This window comes from Colletes latitarsis, unplaced genomic scaffold (genome assembly GCF_051014445.1).
Source record: "Colletes latitarsis isolate SP2378_abdomen unplaced genomic scaffold, iyColLati1 scaffold0101, whole genome shotgun sequence".
NCBI lineage: Eukaryota > Metazoa > Arthropoda > Insecta > Hymenoptera > Colletidae > Colletes > Colletes latitarsis.
In genome coordinates, this window is record NW_027488451.1 from 30,001 (window position 1) to 53,070 (window position 23,070).

Below are 23,070 nucleotides of genomic sequence, written 5' to 3' on the forward strand. Positions count from 1 at the left end.
TACGCCGCTGGACTTAGTCTTTTTTTTTCAAAAGCAATACGCCGCTGGACTTGGTATTTTTTTTCCAAAAGCAATACGCCGCTGGACTTGGTCTTTTCCACTTCAAAGCAATACGCCGCTGGGTTAGGCTAACGGCGCACCGGACCGATCGGTCGCAAATTTGGTTGCACCGAACCGATCAGTCGCAAACCTAGCCACGAGTGCCGGACCGATCAGTCGCAAACCAAGCCACGAGTGCCGGACCGATCAGTCGCAAACTTAGCCACGAGTGCCGGACCGATCAGTCGCAAACCTACCCACGAGTGCCGGACCGATCAGTCGCAAACCTAGCCACGAGTGCCGGACCGATCAGTCGCAAACTTAGTTCTACTCGAATCTAGTCTCAACCGAAGCCCGACCAAACCAAATCCAGTACCAACCCAGACCTAACCCAGTCCTAACCCAGTCCTAACCCAGTCCTAACCCAGTCCTAACCCAGACCTAACTCAGACCTAACCCAGACCTAACCCAGACCTAACCCAGACCGAACCCAGACCTAACCCAGACCTAACCCAGTCCTAACCCAGACCTAACCCAGACCTAACCCAGACCTAACCCAGACCTAACCCAGACCTAACCCAGAAATAACCCAGACCTAACCCAGACCTAACCCAGTCCTAACCCAGTCCTAACCCAGTCCTAACCCAGACCTAACCCAGTCCTAACCCAGTCCTAACCCAGACCTAACCCAGACCTAACCCAGACCTAACCAAATCCAGTACTAACCCAGACCTAACCCAGTCCTAACCCAGACCTAACCCAGACCTAACCCAGTCCTAACCCAGTCCTAACCCAGACCTAACCCAGACCTAACCCAGACCTAACCCAGACCTAACCCAGACCTAACCCAGACCTAACCCAGTCCTAACCCAGACCGAACCCAGACCTAACCCAGACCTAACCCAGTCCTAACCCAGACCTAACCCAGTCCTAACCCAGACCTAACCCAGACCTAACCCAGTCCTAACCCAGTCCTAACCCAGACCTAACCCAGACCTAACCCAGACCTAACCCAGACCTAACCCAGACCTAACCCAGAAATAACCCAGACCTAACCCAGACCTAACCCAGTCCTAACCCAGTCCTAACCCAGTCCTAACCCAGACCTAACCCAGTCCTAACCCAGTCCTAACCCAGACCTAACCCAGTCCTAACCCAGTCCTAACCCAGACCTAACCCAGACCTAACCCAGACCTAACCAAATCCAGTACTAACCCAGACCTAACCCAGTCCTAACCCAGACCTAACCCAGTCCTAACCCAGACCTAACCCAGACCTAACCCAGTCCTAACCCAGTCCTAACCCAGACCTAACCCAGTCCTAACCCAGTCCTAACCCAGACCTAACCCAGTCCTAACCCAGTCCTAACCCAGACCTAACCCAGTCCTAACCCAGTCCTAACCCAGACCTAACCCAGACCTAACCCAGACCGAACCCAGACCTAACCCAGACCTAACCCAGTCCTAACCCAGACCTAACCCAGACCTAACCCAGTCCTAACCCAGTCCTAACCCAGACCTAACCCAGTCCTAACCCAGTCCTAACCCAGACCTAACCCAGTCCTAACCCAGTCCTAACCCAGACCTAACCCAGTCCTAACCCAGTCCTAACCCAGACCTAACCCAAACCTAACCCAGACCGAACCCAGACCTAACCCAGCCCTAACCCAGACCTAACCCAGACCTAACCAAATCCAGTACTAACCCAGACCTAACCCAGTCCTAACCCAGACCTAACCCAGTCCTAACCCAGACCTAACCCAGACCTAACCCAGTCCTAACCCAGTCCTAACCCAGACCTAACCCAGACCTAACCCAGACCGAACCCAGACCTAACCCAGACCTAACCCAGTCCTAACCCAGACCTAACCCAGACCTAACCCAGTCCTAACCCAGTCCTAACCCAGTCCTAACCCAGACCTAACCCAGTCCTAACCCAGTCCTAACCCAGACCTAACCCAGACCTAACCCAGACCTAACCAAATCCAGTACTAACCCAGACCTAACCCAGTCCTAACCCAGACCTAACCCAGTCCTAACCCAGACCTAACCCAGACCTAACCCAGACCTAACCCAGACCTAACCAAATCCAGTACTAACCCAGACCTAACCCAGTCCTAACCCAGACCTAACCCAGTCCTAACCCAGACCTAACCCAGACCTAACCCAGTCCTAACCCAGTCCTAACCCAGACCTAACCCAGACCTAACCCAGTCCTAACCCAGTCCTAACCCAGACCTAACTCAGACCTAACCCAGACCTAACCCAGACCTAACCCAGTCCTAACCCAGTCCTAACCCAGTCCTAACCCAGAAATAACCCAGACCTAACCCAGACCTAACCCAGTCCTAACCCAGTCCTAACCCAGTCCTAACCCAGACCTAACCCAGACCTAACCCAGACCTAACCCAGACCTAACCCAGTCCTAACCCAGACCGAACCCAGACCTAACCCAGACCTAACCCAGTCCTAACCCAGACCTAACCCAGTCCTAACCCAGACCTAACCCAGACCTAACCCAGTCCTAACCCAGTCCTAACCCAGACCTAACCCAGACCTAACCCAGACCTAACCCAGACCTAACCCAGACCTAACCCAGAAATAACCCAGACCTAACCCAGACCTAACCCAGTCCTAACCCAGTCCTAACCCAGTCCTAACCCAGACCTAACCCAGTCCTAACCCAGTCCTAACCCAGACCTAACCCAGACCTAACCCAGACCTAACCAAATCCAGTACTAACCCAGACCTAACCCAGTCCTAACCCAGACCTAACCCAGTCCTAACCCAGACCTAACCCAGACCTAACCCAGTCCTAACCCAGTCCTAACCCAGACCTAACCCAGTCCTAACCCAGACCTAACCCAGACCTAACCCAGTCCTAACACAGTCCTAACCCAGTCCTAACCAAGTCCTAACCCAGAACCTACCCAGTCCTAACCCAAACCTAACCCAGACCTAACCCAGACCTAACCCAGTCCTAACCCAGTCCTAACCCAGACCTAACCCAGTCCTAACCCAGACCTAACCCAGTCCTAACCCAGAAATACCCCAGACCTGACCCAGACCTAACCCAGACCTAACCCAGCCCTAACCCAGACCTAACCCAGACCTAACCCAGACCTAACCCAGAAATAACCCAGACCTAACCCAGACCTAACCCAGACCTAACCCAGACCTAACCCAGTCCTAACCCAGACCTAACCCAGTCCTAACCCAGACCTAACCCAGACCTAACCCAGACCTAACCCAGACCTAACCCAGAAATAACCCAGACCTAACCCAGACCTAACCCAGTCCTAACCCAGAAATACCCCAGACCTGACCCAGACCTAACCCAGACCTAACCCAGCCCTAACCCAGACCTAACCCAGACCTAACCCAGACCTAACCCAGAAATAACCCAGACCTAACCCAGACCTAACCCAGTCCTAACCCAGTACTAACCCAGTCCTAACCCAGACCTAACCCAGTCCTAACCCAGACCTAACCCAGACCTAACCCAGTCCTAACCTAGACCTAACCCAGTCCTAAACCAGACCTAACCCAATCCTAACCCAGTCGTAACCCAGACCTAACCCAGTCGTAACCCAGACCTAACCCAGTCGTAACCCAGACCTAACCCAGTCGTAACCCAGACCTAACCCAGTCGTAACCCAGTCCTAACCCAGTCCTAACCCAGACCTAACCCAGACCTAACCCAGACCTAACCCAGTCCTAACCCAGTCCTAACCCAGACCTAACCCAGTCCTAACCCAGACCTAACCCAGACCTAACCCAGTCCTAACCCAGACCTAACCCAGTCCTAACCCAGTCCTAACCCAGTCCTAACCCAGTCTTAAACCAGTCCTAACTCAGACCTAACCGAGACGTAACCCAGACCTTATCCAATTCAGTCCTAACACAGTCCATATTCATTTTTTTTTTTTTTTTTTTTTTTTTTTTTTTATTTCTGTTTTAGATACCGAAGGAGATCCTTGGATAGGCACCCATGCCTCAGAAGAATATATGGGTAGTTTGGGAATCTGACTCACCATACCCCACAAGTGTCTCATCCGTCTTTACTCATTCAGACACCACTCATGCCAACAAGCATCCCGGGACGCAGGCGAAACTGCTCTCCGCATTACTTCACCTAACCAATTCTAAACTAGCCCTAACGCAGTTCCAATACAGTCATTACAAAATGGGCTAGGTCTGGGCCAGTGTTGCGGGGGTTTGGGGCGCGCAGACCCCAGTCAGCAAAACGAATTCAATATGATGCTGTTCAATTTAATATGATACCGCTATTACAAAGGGGGTTAGGTCTGGGCTAGTGTAGCGGGGGTCTGGGGGGCGCAGACCCCTGTCAGCAAAACGAATTCAATATGATGCTGCTCAATTTAATTTGATACCGCTATTACAAAATGGGTTAGGTCTGGGCTGGTGTAGCGGGGGTTTGGGGGGCGCAGACCCCAGTCAGCAAAACGAATTCAATATGATGCTGTTCAATTTAATTTGATACCGCTATTACAAAATGGGTTAGGTCTGGGCTAGTGTAGCGGGGGTTTGGGGGGCGCAGACCCCAGTCAGCAAAACGAATTCAATATGATGCTGTTCAATTTAATTTGATACCGCTATTACAAAATGGGTTAGGTCTGGGCTAGTGTAGCGGGGGTTTGGGGGGCGCAGCCCCCCATTCAGCAAAACGAATTATGTACGATGCTGTTCAATTTAATATGATACCACTATTACAAAGTGGGTTAGGTCTGGGCTAGTGTAGCGGGGGTCTGGGGGGCGCAGACCCCTGTCAGCAAAACGAATTCAATATGATGCTGTTCAATTTAATTTGATACAGCTATTACAAAATGGGTTAGGTCTGGGCTAGTGTAGCGGGGGTTTGGGGGGCGCAGCCCCCCATTCAGCAAAACGAATTATGTACGATGCTGTTCAATTTAATATGATACCACTATTACAAAGTGGGTTAGGTCTGGGCTAGTATAGCGGGGGTCTGGGGGGCGCAGACCCCAGTCAGCAAAACGAATTCAATATGATGCTGTTCAATTTAATTTGATACCGCTATTACAAAATGGGTTAGGTCTGGGCTAGTGTAGCGGGGGTTTGGGGGGCGCAGCCCCCCATTCAGCAAAACGAATTTAGTACGATGCTGTTCAATTTAATATGATACCGCTATTACAAAGTGGGTTAGGTCCGGGCTAGTGTTGCGGGGGTCTGGGGCGCGCAGACCCCAGTCAGCAAAACGAATTCAATATGATGCTGTTCAATTTAATATGATACCGCTATTACAAAGGGGGTTAGGTCTGGGCTAGTGTAGCGGGGGTCTGGGGGGCGCAGACCCCTGTCAGCAAAACGAATTTAGTACGATGCTGTTCAATTTAATTTGATACCGCTATTACAAAATGGGTTAGGTCTGGGCTAGTGTAGCGGGGGTTTGGGGGGCGCAGCCCCCCATTCAGCAAAACGAATTAAGTACGATGCTGTTCAATTTAATATGATACCACTATTACAAAGTGGGTTAGGTCTGGGCTATTGTAGCGGGGGTCGGGGGGGCGCAGACCCCAGTCAGCAAAACGAATTCAATATGATGCTGTTCAATTTAGTTTGATACCGCTATTACAAAATGGGTTAGGTCTGGGCTAGTGTAGCGGGGGTTTGGGGGGCGCAGCCCCCCATTCAGCAAAACGAATTTAGTACGATGCTGTTCAATTTAATGTGATACCGCTATTACAAAGTGGGTTAGGTCCGGGCTAGTGTTGCGGGGGTCTGGGGCGCGCAGACCCCAGTCAGCAAAACGAATTCAATATGATGCTGTTCAATTTAATATGATACCGCTATTACAAAGGGGGTTAGGTCTGGGCTAGTGTAGCGGGGGTCTGGGGGGCGCAGACCCCTGTCAGCAAAACGAATTTAGTACGATGCTGTTCAATTTAATTTGATACCGCTATTACAAAATGGGTTAGGTCTGGGCTAGTGTAGCGGGGGTTTGGGGGGCGCAGCCCCCCATTCAGCAAAACGAATTAAGTACGATGCTGTTCAATTTAATATGATACCACTATTACAAAGTGGGTTAGGTCTGGGCTATTGTAGCGGGGGTCTGGGGGGCGCAGACCCCAGTCAGCAAAACGAATTCAATATGATGCTGTTCAATTTAATTTGATACCGCTATTACAAAATGGGTTAGGTCTGGGCTAGTGTAGCGGGGGTTTGGGGGGCGCAGCCCCCCATTCAGCAAAACGAATTTAGTACGATGCTGTTCAATTTAATATGATACCGCTATTACAAAGTGGGTTAGGTCCGGGCTAGTGTTGCGGGGGTCTGGGGGGCGCAGCCCCCCAGTCAGCAAAACGAATTTAGTACGATGCTGTTCAATTTAATTTGATACCGCTATTACAAAATGGGTTAGGTCTGGGCTAGTGTAGCGGGGGTTTGGGGGGCGCAGCCCCCCATTCAGCAAAACGAATTAAGTACGATGCTGTTCAATTTAATATGATACCACTATTACAAAGTGGGTTTGGTCTGGGCTAGTGTAGCGGGGGTCTGGGGGGCGCAGACCCCAGTCAGCAAAACGAATTCAATATGATGCTGTTCAACCCCTCGGGAATTTTTAATTTCTGTTTTATTCACCGTAATGCTCATGGAACGTACTTTCATATTCTTGTTTTTTGCTTCACGAAAATTTTTGTACACTAATTACTTTTTAATAGGAAAACGTGCAACGGCAAACTCCTTCCTAGGGTCACTGGGAAGATGACATTGACAAAATATGTTAAGATCAGCCGCCCCTATGCGTAAAGTATGTCGTTTTTCCATTTTTTCGATCCGGAGCGACACCAACATTGTGTTGCAATTTTAAACTGCGCGGTTAAACGGCGGGCCAAACAGTCGGTGGTTTATGCAACAGCAACCATCAAACTAGTAGGAGAATACACGCCCGTGATAGTATAGGAGATTCCCACTGTCCCTATCTTTTTTTTTATCTCGGACATATATATACCGGCTTATCGTCAATAACTCGAAAACCAGCACGTTAAGGCCAATTTTCGTCTATACGATTCTTATGCAGTTTTAGATTCTCTACACGGTCCACTGATCGTTTTATTTTTTTGTCGAATTTTGAGAATTTTTTTTTTTTTTTCTCGAAAACGAGCTCGACGACCTGCACTTTTGACGACGCCATCGTGTTCCCCGGATTTTTTCCTGCAAGATAGCGTGTCTATTTTTTGTCCTACGACGATTTTTGACGCCGGAGCGGTGTTTCGGAGCAGAGCGGACTTAGAAACTTTCGCGCGTCGACCGCCGGACCGATCGCTCCAGGCTGTTTTTCGTCAATAACTCGAAAACGAGCACGGTAACGCTCGTTTTCGCCCGTACGATACTTGTACCGTTTACCGATGGCTACCTGGTAGATGGTTTTTTTTTTTTTTATCTCGAATTTTGAGAGCTTTTTTAATTTTTTCCACAAAAACGAGCACGTGAACGCCAATTTTCGTCTATACGATTCTTATGCAGTTTTATATTCTCTACACGGTCCACTGATCGTTTTATTTTTTTGTCGAATTTTGAGAATTTTTTTTTTTTTTTCTCGAAAACGAGCTCGACGACCTGCACTTTTGACGACGCCATCGTGTTCCCCGGATTTTTTCCTGCAAGATAGCGTGTCTATTTTTTGTCCTACGACGATTTTTGACGCCGGAGCGGTGTTTCGGAGCAGAGCGGACTTAGAAACTTTCGCGCGTCGACCGCCGGACCGATCGCTCCAGGCTGTTTTTCGTCAATAACTCGAAAACGAGCACGGTAACGCTCGTTTTCGCCCGTACGATACTTGTACCGTTTACCGTTGGCTACCTGGTAGATGGTTTTTTTTTTTTTTATCTCGAATTTTGAGAGCTTTTTTAACTTTTTTCTCAAAAACGAGCACGTGAACGCCAATTTTGGTCTATACGATTCTTATGCAGTTTTAGATTCTCTACACGGTCCACTGATCGTTTTATTTTTTTGTCGAATTTTGAGAATTTTTTTTTTTTTTTCTCGAAAACGAGCTCGACGACCTGCACTTTTGACGACGCCATCGTGTTCCCCGGATTTTTTCCTGCAAGATAGGGTGGCGATTTTTTGTCCTACGACGATTTTTGACGCCGGAGCGATGATTCGGAGCAGAGCGGACTTAGAAACTTTCGCGCGTCGACCGCCGGACCGATCGCTCCAGGCTGTTTTTCGTCAATAACTCGAAAACGAGCACGGTAACGCTCGTTTTCGCCCGTACGATACTTGTACCGTTTACCGTTGGCTACCTGGTAGACGGTTTTTTTTTTTTTTATCTCGAAGTTTGAGAGCTTTTTTAATTTTTTCCACAAAAACGAGCACGTGAACGCCAATTTTCGTCTATACGATTCTTATGCAGTTTTATATTCTCTACACGGTCCACTGATCGTTTTATTTTTTTGTCGAATTTTGAGAATTTTTTTTTTTTTTTCTCGAAAACGAGCTCGACGACCTGCACTTTTGACGACGCCATCGTGTTCCCCGGATTTTTTCCTGCAAGATAGGGTGGCGATTTTTTGTCCTACGACGATTTTTGACGCCGGAGCGATGATTCGGAGCAGAGCGGACTTAGAAACTTTCGCGCGTCGACCGCCGGACCGATCGCTCCAGGCTGTTTTTCGTCAATAACTCGAAAACGAGCACGGTAACGCTCGTTTTCGCCCGTACGATACTTGTACCGTTTACCGTTGGCTACCTGGTAGACGGTTTTTTTTTTTTTTATCTCGAAGTTTGAGAGCTTTTTTAATTTTTTCCACAAAAACGAGCACGTGAACGCCAATTTTCGTCTATACGATTCTTATGCAGTTTTATATTCTCTACACGGTCCACTGATCGTTTTATTTTTTTGTCGAATTTTGAGAATTTTTTTTTTTTTTTCTCGAAAACGAGCTCGACGACCTGCACTTTTGACGACGCCATCGTGTTCCCCGGATTTTTTCCTGCAAGATAGCGTGTCTATTTTTTGTCCTACGACGATTTTTGACGCCGGAGCGGTGTTTCGGAGCAGAGCGGACTTAGAAACTTTCGCGCGTCGACCGCCGGACCGATCGCTCCAGGCTGTTTTTCGTCAATAACTCGAAAACGAGCACGGTAACGCTCGTTTTCGCCCGTACGATACTTGTACCGTTTACCGTTGGCTACCTGGTAGATGGTTTTTTTTTTTTTTATCTCGAATTTTGAGAGCTTTTTTAACTTTTTTCTCAAAAACGAGCACGTGAACGCCAATTTTGGTCTATACGATTCTTATGCAGTTTTAGATTCTCTACACGGTCCACTGATCGTTTTATTTTTTTGTCGAGTTTTGAGAATTTTTTTTTTTTTTTCTCGAAAACTAGCTCGACGACCTGCACTTTTGACGACGCCATCGTGTTCCCCGGATTTTTTCCTGCAAGATAGGGTGGCGATTTTTTGTCCTACGACGATTTTTGACGCCGGAGCGGTGTTTCGGAGCAGAGCGGACTTAGAAACTTTCGCGCGTCGACCGCCGGACCGATCGCTCCAGGCTGTTTTTCGTCAATAACTCGAAAACGAGCACGGTAACGCTCGTTTTCGCCCGTACGATACTTGTACCGTTTACCGTTGGCTACCTGGTAGACGGTTTTTTTTTTTTTTATCTCGAAGTTTGAGAGCTTTTTTAATTTTTTCCACAAAAACGAGCACGTGAACGCCAATTTTCGTCTATACGATTCTTATGCAGTTTTATATTCTCTACACGGTCCACTGATCGTTTTATTTTTTTGTCGAATTTTGAGAATTTTGTTTTTTTTTTCTCGAAAACGAGCTCGACGACCTGCACTTTTGACGACGCCATCGTGTTCCCCGGATTTTTTCCTGCAAGATAGCGTGTCTATTTTTTGTCCTACGACGATTTTTGACGCCGGAGCGGTGTTTCGGAGCAGAGCGGACTTAGAAACTTTCGCGCGTCGACCGCCGGACCGATCGCTCCAGGCTGTTTTTCGTCAATAACTCGAAAACGAGCACGGTAACGCTCGTTTTCGCCCGTACGATACTTGTACCGTTTACCGTTGGCTACCTGGTAGATGGTTTTTTTTTTTTTTATCTCGAATTTTGAGAGCTTTTTTAATTTTTTCCACAAAAACGAGCACGTGAACGCCAATTTTCGTCTATACGATTCTTATGCAGTTTTATATTCTCTACACGGTCCACTGATCGTTTTATTTTTTTGTCGAATTTTGAGAATTTTTTTTTTTTTTTCTCGAAAACGAGCTCGACGACCTGCACTTTTGACGACGCCATCGTGTTCCCCGGATTTTTTCCTGCAAGATAGCGTGTCTATTTTTTGTCCTACGACGATTTTTGACGCCGGAGCGGTGTTTCGGAGCAGAGCGGACTTAGAAACTTTCGCGCGTCGACCGCCGGACCGATCGCTCCAGGCTGTTTTTCGTCAATAACTCGAAAACGAGCACGGTAACGCTCGTTTTCGCCCGTACGATACTTGTACCGTTTACCGTTGGCTACCTGGTAGATGGTTTTTTTTTTTTTTATCTCGAATTTTGAGAGCTTTTTTAACTTTTTTCTCAAAAACGAGCACGTGAACGCCAATTTTGGTCTATACGATTCTTATGCAGTTTTATATTCTCTACACGGTCCACTGATCGTTTTATTTTTTTGTCGAATTTTGAGAATTTTTTTTTTTTTTTCTCGAAAACGAGCTCGACGACCTGCACTTTTGACGACGCCATCGTGTTCCCCGGATTTTTTCCTGCAAGATAGGGTGGCGATTTTTTGTCCTACGACGATTTTTGACGCCGGAGCGATGATTCGGAGCAGAGCGGACTTAGAAACTTTCGCGCGTCGACCGCCGGACCGATCGCTCCAGGCTGTTTTTCGTCAATAACTCGAAAACGAGCACGGTAACGCTCGTTTTCGCCCGTACGATACTTGTACCGTTTACCGTTGGCTACCTGGTAGACGGTTTTTTTTTTTTTTATCTCGAAGTTTGAGAGCTTTTTTAATTTTTTCCACAAAAACGAGCACGTGAACGCCAATTTTCGTCTATACGATTCTTATGCAGTTTTATATTCTCTACACGGTCCACTGATCGTTTTATTTTTTTGTCGAATTTTGAGAATTTTTTTTTTTTTTTCTCGAAAACGAGCTCGACGACCTGCACTTTTGACGACGCCATCGTGTTCCCCGGATTTTTTCCTGCAAGATAGCGTGTCTATTTTTTGTCCTACGACGATTTTTGACGCCGGAGCGGTGTTTCGGAGCAGAGCGGACTTAGAAACTTTCGCGCGTCGACCGCCGGACCGATCGCTCCAGGCTGTTTTTCGTCAATAACTCGAAAACGAGCACGGTAACGCTCGTTTTCGCCCGTACGATACTTGTACCGTTTACCGTTGGCTACCTGGTAGATGGTTTTTTTTTTTTTTATCTCGAATTTTGAGAGCTTTTTTAACTTTTTTCTCAAAAACGAGCACGTGAACGCCAATTTTGGTCTATACGATTCTTATGCAGTTTTAGATTCTCTACACGGTCCACTGATCGTTTTATTTTTTTGTCGAGTTTTGAGAATTTTTTTTTTTTTTTCTCGAAAACTAGCTCGACGACCTGCACTTTTGACGACGCCATCGTGTTCCCCGGATTTTTTCCTGCAAGATAGGGTGGCGATTTTTTGTCCTACGACGATTTTTGACGCCGGAGCGGTGTTTCGGAGCAGAGCGGACTTAGAAACTTTCGCGCGTCGACCGCCGGACCGATCGCTCCAGGCTGTTTTTCGTCAATAACTCGAAAACGAGCACGGTAACGCTCGTTTTCGCCCGTACGATACTTGTACCGTTTACCGTTGGCTACCTGGTAGACGGTTTTTTTTTTTTTTATCTCGAAGTTTGAGAGCTTTTTTAATTTTTTCCACAAAAACGAGCACGTGAACGCCAATTTTCGTCTATACGATTCTTATGCAGTTTTATATTCTCTACACGGTCCACTGATCGTTTTATTTTTTTGTCGAATTTTGAGAATTTTGTTTTTTTTTTCTCGAAAACGAGCTCGACGACCTGCACTTTTGACGACGCCATCGTGTTCCCCGGATTTTTTCCTGCAAGATAGCGTGTCTATTTTTTGTCCTACGACGATTTTTGACGCCGGAGCGGTGTTTCGGAGCAGAGCGGACTTAGAAACTTTCGCGCGTCGACCGCCGGACCGATCGCTCCAGGCTGTTTTTCGTCAATAACTCGAAAACGAGCACGGTAACGCTCGTTTTCGCCCGTACGATACTTGTACCGTTTACCGTTGGCTACCTGGTAGATGGTTTTTTTTTTTTTTATCTCGAATTTTGAGAGCTTTTTTAACTTTTTTCTCAAAAACGAGCACGTGAACGCCAATTTTGGTCTATACGATTCTTATGCAGTTTTATATTCTCTACACGGTCCACTGATCGTTTTATTTTTTTGTCGAATTTTGAGAATTTTTTTTTTTTTTTCTCGAAAACGAGCTCGACGACCTGCACTTTTGACGACGCCATCGTGTTCCCCGGATTTTTTCCTGCAAGATAGGGTGGCGATTTTTTGTCCTACGACGATTTTTGACGCCGGAGCGATGATTCGGAGCAGAGCGGACTTAGAAACTTTCGCGCGTCGACCGCCGGACCGATCGCTCCAGGCTGTTTTTCGTCAATAACTCGAAAACGAGCACGGTAACGCTCGTTTTCGCCCGTACGATACTTGTACCGTTTACCGTTGGCTACCTGGTAGACGGTTTTTTTTTTTTTTATCTCGAAGTTTGAGAGCTTTTTTAATTTTTTCCACAAAAACGAGCACGTGAACGCCAATTTTCGTCTATACGATTCTTATGCAGTTTTATATTCTCTACACGGTCCACTGATCGTTTTATTTTTTTGTCGAATTTTGAGAATTTTTTTTTTTTTTTCTCGAAAACGAGCTCGACGACCTGCACTTTTGACGACGCCATCGTGTTCCCCGGATTTTTTCCTGCAAGATAGCGTGTCTATTTTTTGTCCTACGACGATTTTTGACGCCGGAGCGGTGTTTCGGAGCAAAGCGGACTTAGAAACTTTCGCGCGTCGACCGCCGGACCGATCGCTCCAGGCTGTTTTTCGTCAATAACTCGAAAACGAGCACGGTAACGCTCGTTTTCGCCCGTACGATACTTGTACCGTTTACCGTTGGCTACCTGGTAGATGGTTTTTTTTTTTTTATCTCGAATTTTGAGAGCTTTTTTAACTTTTTTCTCAAAAACGAGCACGTGAACGCCAATTTTGGTCTATACGATTCTTATGCAGTTTTAGATTCTCTACACGGTCCACTGATCGTTTTATTTTTTTGTCGAGTTTTGAGAATTTTTTTTTTTTTTTCTCGAAAACGAGCTCGACGACCTGCACTTTTGACGACGCCATCGTGTTCCCCGGATTTTTTCCTGCAAGATAGGGTGGCGATTTTTTGTCCTACGACGATTTTTGACGCCGGAGCGATGATTCGGAGCAGAGCGGACTTAGAAACTTTCGCGCGTCGACCGCCGGACCGATCGCTCCAGGCTGTTTTTCGTCAATAACTCGAAAACGAGCACGGTAACGCTCGTTTTCGCCCGTACGATACTTGTACCGTTTACCGTTGGCTACCTGGTAGACGGTTTTTTTTTTTTTTATCTCGAAGTTTGAGAGCTTTTTTAATTTTTTCCACAAAAACGAGCACGTGAACGCCAATTTTCGTCTATACGATTCTTATGCAGTTTTATATTCTCTACACGGTCCACTGATCGTTTTATTTTTTTGTCGAATTTTGAGAATTTTTTTTTTTTTTTCTCGAAAACGAGCTCGACGACCTGCACTTTTGACGACGCCATCGTGTTCCCCGGATTTTTTCCTGCAAGATAGCGTGTCTATTTTTTGTCCTACGACGATTTTTGACGCCGGAGCGGTGTTTCGGAGCAGAGCGGACTTAGAAACTTTCGCGCGTCGACCGCCGGACCGATCGCTCCAGGCTGTTTTTCGTCAATAACTCGAAAACGAGCACGGTAACGCTCGTTTTCGCCCGTACGATACTTGTACCGTTTACCGTTGGCTACCTGGTAGATGGTTTTTTTTTTTTTTATCTCGAATTTTGAGAGCTTTTTTAACTTTTTTCTCAAAAACGAGCACGTGAACGCCAATTTTGGTCTATACGATTCTTATGCAGTTTTAGATTCTCTACACGGTCCACTGATCGTTTTATTTTTTTGTCGAGTTTTGAGAATTTTTTTTTTTTTTTCTCGAAAACTAGCTCGACGACCTGCACTTTTGACGACGCCATCGTGTTCCCCGGATTTTTTCCTGCAAGATAGGGTGGCGATTTTTTGTCCTACGACGATTTTTGACGCCGGAGCGGTGTTTCGGAGCAGAGCGGACTTAGAAACTTTCGCGCGTCGACCGCCGGACCGATCGCTCCAGGCTGTTTTTCGTCAATAACTCGAAAACGAGCACGGTAACGCTCGTTTTCGCCCGTACGATACTTGTACCGTTTACCGTTGGCTACCTGGTAGACGGTTTTTTTTTTTTTTATCTCGAAGTTTGAGAGCTTTTTTAATTTTTTCCACAAAAACGAGCACGTGAACGCCAATTTTCGTCTATACGATTCTTATGCAGTTTTATATTCTCTACACGGTCCACTGATCGTTTTATTTTTTTGTCGAATTTTGAGAATTTTGTTTTTTTTTTCTCGAAAACGAGCTCGACGACCTGCACTTTTGACGACGCCATCGTGTTCCCCGGATTTTTTCCTGCAAGATAGCGTGTCTATTTTTTGTCCTACGACGATTTTTGACGCCGGAGCGGTGTTTCGGAGCAGAGCGGACTTAGAAACTTTCGCGCGTCGACCGCCGGACCGATCGCTCCAGGCTGTTTTTCGTCAATAACTCGAAAACGAGCACGGTAACGCTCGTTTTCGCCCGTACGATACTTGTACCGTTTACCGTTGGCTACCTGGTAGATGGTTTTTTTTTTTTTTATCTCGAATTTTGAGAGCTTTTTTAACTTTTTTCTCAAAAACGAGCACGTGAACGCCAATTTTGGTCTATACGATTCTTATGCAGTTTTAGATTCTCTACACGGTCCACTGATCGTTTTATTTTTTTGTCGAATTTTGAGAATTTTTTTTTTTTTTCTCGAAAACGAGCTCGACGACCTGCACTTTTGACGACGCCATCGTGTTCCCCGGATTTTTTCCTGCAAGATAGGGTGGCGATTTTTTGTCCTACGACGATTTTTGACGCCGGAGCGATGATTCGGAGCAGAGCGGACTTAGAAACTTTCGCGCGTCGACCGCCGGACCGATCGCTCCAGGCTGTTTTTCGTCAATAACTCGAAAACGAGCACGGTAACGCTCGTTTTCGCCCGTACGATACTTGTACCGTTTACCGTTGGCTACCTGGTAGACGGTTTTTTTTTTTTTTATCTCGAAGTTTGAGAGCTTTTTTAATTTTTTCCACAAAAACGAGCACGTGAACGCCAATTTTCGTCTATACGATTCTTATGCAGTTTTATATTCTCTACACGGTCCACTGATCGTTTTATTTTTTTGTCGAATTTTGAGAATTTTTTTTTTTTTTTCTCGAAAACGAGCTCGACGACCTGCACTTTTGACGACGCCATCGTGTTCCCCGGATTTTTTCCTGCAAGATAGGGTGGCGATTTTTTGTCCTACGACGATTTTTGACGCCGGAGCGATGATTCGGAGCAGAGCGGACTTAGAAACTTTCGCGCGTCGACCGCCGGACCGATCGCTCCAGGCTGTTTTTCGTCAATAACTCGAAAACGAGCACGGTAACGCTCGTTTTCGCCCGTACGATACTTGTACCGTTTACCGTTGGCTACCTGGTAGACGGTTTTTTTTTTTTTTATCTCGAAGTTTGAGAGCTTTTTTAATTTTTTCCACAAAAACGAGCACGTGAACGCCAATTTTCGTCTATACGATTCTTATGCAGTTTTATATTCTCTACACGGTCCACTGATCGTTTTATTTTTTTGTCGAATTTTGAGAATTTTTTTTTTTTTTTCTCGAAAACGAGCTCGACGACCTGCACTTTTGACGACGCCATCGTGTTCCCCGGATTTTTTCCTGCAAGATAGCGTGTCTATTTTTTGTCCTACGACGATTTTTGACGCCGGAGCGGTGTTTCGGAGCAGAGCGGACTTAGAAACTTTCGCGCGTCGACCGCCGGACCGATCGCTCCAGGCTGTTTTTCGTCAATAACTCGAAAACGAGCACGGTAACGCTCGTTTTCGCCCGTACGATACTTGTACCGTTTACCGATGGCTACCTGGTAGATGGTTTTTTTTTTTTTTATCTCGAATTTTGAGAGCTTTTTTAATTTTTTCCACAAAAACGAGCACGTGAACGCCAATTTTCGTCTATACGATTCTTATGCAGTTTTATATTCTCTACACGGTCCACTGATCGTTTTATTTTTTTGTCGAATTTTGAGAATTTTTTTTTTTTTTTCTCGAAAACGAGCTCGACGACCTGCACTTTTGACGACGCCATCGTGTTCCCCGGATTTTTTCCTGCAAGATAGCGTGTCTATTTTTTGTCCTACGACGATTTTTGACGCCGGAGCGGTGTTTCGGAGCAGAGCGGACTTAGAAACTTTCGCGCGTCGACCGCCGGACCGATCGCTCCAGGCTGTTTTTCGTCAATAACTCGAAAACGAGCACGGTAACGCTCGTTTTCGCCCGTACGATACTTGTACCGTTTACCGTTGGCTACCTGGTAGATGGTTTTTTTTTTTTTTATCTCGAATTTTGAGAGCTTTTTTAACTTTTTTCTCAAAAACGAGCACGTGAACGCCAATTTTGGTCTATACGATTCTTATGCAGTTTTAGATTCTCTACACGGTCCACTGATCGTTTTATTTTTTTGTCGAATTTTGAGAATTTTTTTTTTTTTTTCTCGAAAACGAGCTCGACGACCTGCACTTTTGACGACGCCATCGTGTTCCCCGGATTTTTTCCTGCAAGATAGGGTGGCGATTTTTTGTCCTACGACGATTTTTGACGCCGGAGCGATGATTCGGAGCAGAGCGGACTTAGAAACTTTCGCGCGTCGACCGCCGGACCGATCGCTCCAGGCTGTTTTTCGTCAATAACTCGAAAACGAGCACGGTAACGCTCGTTTTCGCCCGTACGATACTTGTACCGTTTACCGTTGGCTACCTGGTAGACGGTTTTTTTTTTTTTTATCTCGAAGTTTGAGAGCTTTTTTAATTTTTTCCACAAAAACGAGCACGTGAACGCCAATTTTCGTCTATACGATTCTTATGCAGTTTTATATTCTCTACACGGTCCACTGATCGTTTTATTTTTTTGTCGAATTTTGAGAATTTTTTTTTTTTTTTCTCGAAAACGAGCTCGACGACCTGCACTTTTGACGACGCCATCGTGTTCCCCGGATTTTTTCCTGCAAGATAGGGTGGCGATTTTTTGTCCTACGACGATTTTTGACGCCGGAGCGATGATTCGGAGCAGAGCGGACTTAGAAACTTTCGCGCGTCGACCGCCGGACCGATCGCTCCAGGCTGTTTTTCGTCAATAACTCGAAAACGAGCACGGTAACGCTCGTTTTCGCCCGTACGATACTTGTACCGTTTACCGTTGGCTACCTGGTAGACGGTTTTTTTTTTTTTTTATCTCGAAGTTTGAGAGCTTTTTTAATTTTTTCCACAAAAACGAGCACGTGAACGCCAATTTTCGTCTATACGATTCTTATGCAGTTTTATATTCTCTACACGGTCCACTGATCGTTTTATTTTTTTGTCGAATTTTGAGAATTTTTTTTTTTTTTTCTCGAAAACGAGCTCGACGACCTGCACTTTTGACGACGCCATCGTGTTCCCCGGATTTTTTCCTGCAAGATAGCGTGTCTATTTTTTGTCCTACGACGATTTTTGACGCCGGAGCGGTGTTTCGGAGCAGAGCGGACTTAGAAACTTTCGCGCGTCGACCGCCGGACCGATCGCTCCAGGCTGTTTTTCGTCAATAACTCGAAAACGAGCACGGTAACGCTCGTTTTCGCCCGTACGATACTTGTACCGTTTACCGTTGGCTACCTGGTAGATGGTTTTTTTTTTTTTTATCTCGAATTTTGAGAGCTTTTTTAACTTTTTTCTCAAAAACGAGCACGTGAACGCCAATTTTGGTCTATACGATTCTTATGCAGTTTTAGATTCTCTACACGGTCCACTGATCGTTTTATTTTTTTGTCGAGTTTTGAGAATTTTTTTTTTTTTTTCTCGAAAACTAGCTCGACGACCTGCACTTTTGACGACGCCATCGTGTTCCCCGGATTTTTTCCTGCAAGATAGGGTGGCGATTTTTTGTCCTACGACGATTTTTGACGCCGGAGCGGTGTTTCGGAGCAGAGCGGACTTAGAAACTTTCGCGCGTCGACCGCCGGACCGATCGCTCCAGGCTGTTTTTCGTCAATAACTCGAAAACGAGCACGGTAACGCTCGTTTTCGCCCGTACGATACTTGTACCGTTTACCGTTGGCTACCTGGTAGACGGTTTTTTTTTTTTTTATCTCGAAGTTTGAGAGCTTTTTTAATTTTTTCCACAAAAACGAGCACGTGAACGCCAATTTTCGTCTATACGATTCTTATGCAGTTTTATATTCTCTACACGGTCCACTGATCGTTTTATTTTTTTGTCGAATTTTGAGAATTTTGTTTTTTTTTTTCTCGAAAACGAGCTCGACGACCTGCACTTTTGACGACGCCATCGTGTTCCCCGGATTTTTTCCTGCAAGATAGCGTGTCTATTTTTTGTCCTACGACGATTTTTGACGCCGGAGCGGTGTTTCGGAGCAGAGCGGACTTAGAAACTTTCGCGCGTCGACCGCCGGACCGATCGCTCCAGGCTGTTTTTCGTCAATAACTCGAAAACGAGCACGGTAACGCTCGTTTTCGCCCGTACGATACTTGTACCGTTTACCGTTGGCTACCTGGTAGATGGTTTTTTTTTTTTTTATCTCGAATTTTGAGAGCTTTTTTAACTTTTTTCTCAAAAACGAGCACGTGAACGCCAATTTTGGTCTATACGATTCTTATGCAGTTTTATATTCTCTACACGGTCCACTGATCGTTTTATTTTTTTGTCGAATTTTGAGAATTTTTTTTTTTTTTTCTCGAAAACGAGCTCGACGACCTGCACTTTTGACGACGCCATCGTGTTCCCCGGATTTTTTCCTGCAAGATAGGGTGGCGATTTTTTGTCCTACGACGATTTTTGACGCCGGAGCGATGATTCGGAGCAGAGCGGACTTAGAAACTTTCGCGCGTCGACCGCCGGACCGATCGCTCCAGGCTGTTTTTCGTCAATAACTCGAAAACGAGCACGGTAACGCTCGTTTTCGCCCGTACGATACTTGTACCGTTTACCGTTGGCTACCTGGTAGACGGTTTTTTTTTTTTTTATCTCGAAGTTTGAGAGCTTTTTTAATTTTTTCCACAAAAACGAGCACGTGAACGCCAATTTTCGTCTATACGATTCTTATGCAGTTTTATATTCTCTACACGGTCCACTGATCGTTTTATTTTTTTGTCGAATTTTGAGAATTTTTTTTTTTTTTTCTCGAAAACGAGCTCGACGACCTGCACTTTTGACGACGCCATCGTGTTCCCCGGATTTTTTCCTGCAAGATAGCGTGTCTATTTTTTGTCCTACGACGATTTTTGACGCCGGAGCGGTGTTTCGGAGCAGAGCGGACTTAGAAACTTTCGCGCGTCGACCGCCGGACCGATCGCTCCAGGCTGTTTTTCGTCAATAACTCGAAAACGAGCACGGTAACGCTCGTTTTCGCCCGTACGATACTTGTACCGTTTACCGTTGGCTACCTGGTAGATGGTTTTTTTTTTTTTTATCTCGAATTTTGAGAGCTTTTTTAACTTTTTTCTCAAAAACGAGCACGTGAACGCCAATTTTGGTCTATACGATTCTTATGCAGTTTTAGATTCTCTACACGGTCCACTGATCGTTTTATTTTTTTGTCGAGTTTTGAGAATTTTTTTTTTTTTTTCTCGAAAACTAGCTCGACGACCTGCACTTTTGACGACGCCATCGTGTTCCCCGGATTTTTTCCTGCAAGATAGGGTGGCGATTTTTTGTCCTACGACGATTTTTGACGCCGGAGCGGTGTTTCGGAGCAGAGCGGACTTAGAAACTTTCGCGCGTCGACCGCCGGACCGATCGCTCCAGGCTGTTTTTCGTCAATAACTCGAAAACGAGCACGGTAACGCTCGTTTTCGCCCGTACGATACTTGTACCGTTTACCGTTGGCTACCTGGTAGACGGTTTTTTTTTTTTTTATCTCGAAGTTTGAGAGCTTTTTTAATTTTTTCCACAAAAACGAGCACGTGAACGCCAATTTTCGTCTATACGATTCTTATGCAGTTTTATATTCTCTACACGGTCCACTGATCGTTTTATTTTTTTGTCGAATTTTGAGAATTTTGTTTTTTTTTTCTCGAAAACGAGCTCGACGACCTGCACTTTTGACGACGCCATCGTGTTCCCCGGATTTTTTCCTGCAAGATAGCGTGTCTATTTTTTGTCCTACGACGATTTTTGACGCCGGAGCGGTGTTTCGGAGCAGAGCGGACTTAGAAACTTTCGCGCGTCGACCGCCGGACCGATCGCTCCAGGCTGTTTTTCGTCAATAACTCGAAAACGAGCACGGTAACGCTCGTTTTCGCCCGTACGATACTTGTACCGTTTACCGTTGGCTACCTGGTAGACGGTTTTTTTTTTTTTTATCTCGAAGTTTGAGAGCTTTTTTAATTTTTTCCACAAAAACGAGCACGTGAACGCCAATTTTCGTCTATACGATTCTTATGCAGTTTTATATTCTCTACACGGTCCACTGATCGTTTTATTTTTTTGTCGAATTTTGAGAATTTTTTTTTTTTTTTCTCGAAAACGAGCTCGACGACCTGCACTTTTGACGACGCCATCGTGTTCCCCGGATTTTTTCCTGCAAGATAGCGTGTCGATTTTTTGTCCTAGCTCAATTATTAAGGAAGTTACGGTTTCTTGATTTTTCGGTATGTTCGAACTGGTCTTTTAGGCGGGCGCTCGGTCGCGCGGTGCTTTCGCATCGACCGACGTACCGATCGGCGGCGACGGTTTTTCGTCTATATCTCGAAAACTAGTACGCTAACACATATTTTGACCTATATGATATTTGTTCAGTGTAATTTTTTCTATCTGGTAGGCTGGTTTTTTTTTTTTTATCTCGAATTTTTTGAACGTTTTTGTTTTTTTCTCGAAAACTAGCGCGACGACCGATATTTTTAACTACGGTTTTGAATTCGTCTAATTTTTGCCTACAAGATAGCGTGTCGAGTTTTTGTCCTGCGACGATTTTGACCATTTTTTCATTTTTTTCTCGAAAACGAGCACGGCAATCTATATTTTTAACGACGGCATCGTGTTCCCCTGCTTTTTTCCTACAAGATAGCGTTTTTTTTTTTTGCCCTAGCTCAATTATTAAGGAAATTACAGGTGTTGGTTTTCGCTCTAAGTTATAACAGGCCGTTCGGGCGGGCGGTTGGGTCGCGCGGTTCCCCCCATAAGCGGCCGTGCGTAAGCCCGTGCGTCGCCGGCGTTCCGGCGGGCGCCTCGGTACCTATAAGAGAAGCGACGGTCCGGTCGAGTCGGTCGGGGCAGCGTCGAGCGTACGGCTATTCTTCGACCTCGGTTGAGAAGCAGTCGTCGCTCCTCGGGATTTCATCCTGACTGTTCTGTATCGTGCTCGTTCCAGACTTTCTCCACACTGCATTGCCACGAGTCGGTGTCTTTGACCGAATGGCTCTTGAAGTGGTATAAGCGTCTCGAGTGACGTTGGTGACTTGTATACGTTTAAAATATGTATACTCGTACTATCCGAGCATCAACTCTTCAGTCCGAGCGATTGAAAATTTTGTGAAAACCATAAACTGGCACTACACTCTACGGAGCGTAGCTTAAAAGGCAAAAATTGTATGGAACTACGGTTCGTACTCTGGAAAGTGAGCAAAGAATGAAATACAGGTGTCTGACCTCGACATAACAGTACGGCGCCGAATACGTGCTTTCTCGACCAGCACATACGCGCTTTCTCGTTTTTGTCCAGCATGAATGCTTAGTCTTCGGGCCTGGCAATACGTGCTTCCACGATCGATGCCCAGCGTGAATAAGTGCCCGAGATGTTCAGCATGAGCGCAGCTCTACGTACTTTGTCGTTGTGGGATACCATTATACAATAATGTTCTGTTGTGAAGTAAAAATACGAAACGAGAGAGTTTGGTGGTGACTCTGTCGAGAAAAAGCAAATATAAACGAGAGAGTTGGTGGTTTCTCTGTCGAGAAAAAGCAAATATAAACGAGAGAGAGTTGGTGGTGACTCTGTCGAGAAAAAGCAAATATAAGAGAGTTAGTTGGTGGTGGCTCTGTCGAGAAAAAGCAAATATAAGAGAGTTAGTTGGTGGTCGCTCTCTCGAAAAATGAAATTAAATTAAATAAACGAGAGTTTGGGAGCTCTCGGAAAAGTGAAAGAAACTAAAACGAAGGAGAGGGTTTTTGGTGGTACCCTCTCTATACATATATAATATTATAACACAAGAGAGGAAGAGGTGGCTCTCAAGTCTTTCGAACGAAAGACTAAAATTTGATGTTGAAAGAAGGAGTTTTTTATGTGTCGTCGTCCGTTCTCCTTCAGAGTCGGCGACGAAGAATAAAATTGAGAGAATATTACAAAAGAACTTTACTCAAGTTCCCTGGTTGATCCTGCCAGTAGTCATATGCTTGTCTCAAAGATTAAGCCATGCATGTCTCAGTACACGCCGTATTAAGGTGAAACCGCGAATGGCTCATTAAATCAGTTATGGTTCCTTTGATCGTACCCACATTTACTTGGATAACTGTGGTAATTCTAGAGCTAATACATGCAAAACAGAGTTCGTCCCAGTGATGGGAGGAACGCTTTTATTAGATCAAAACCAA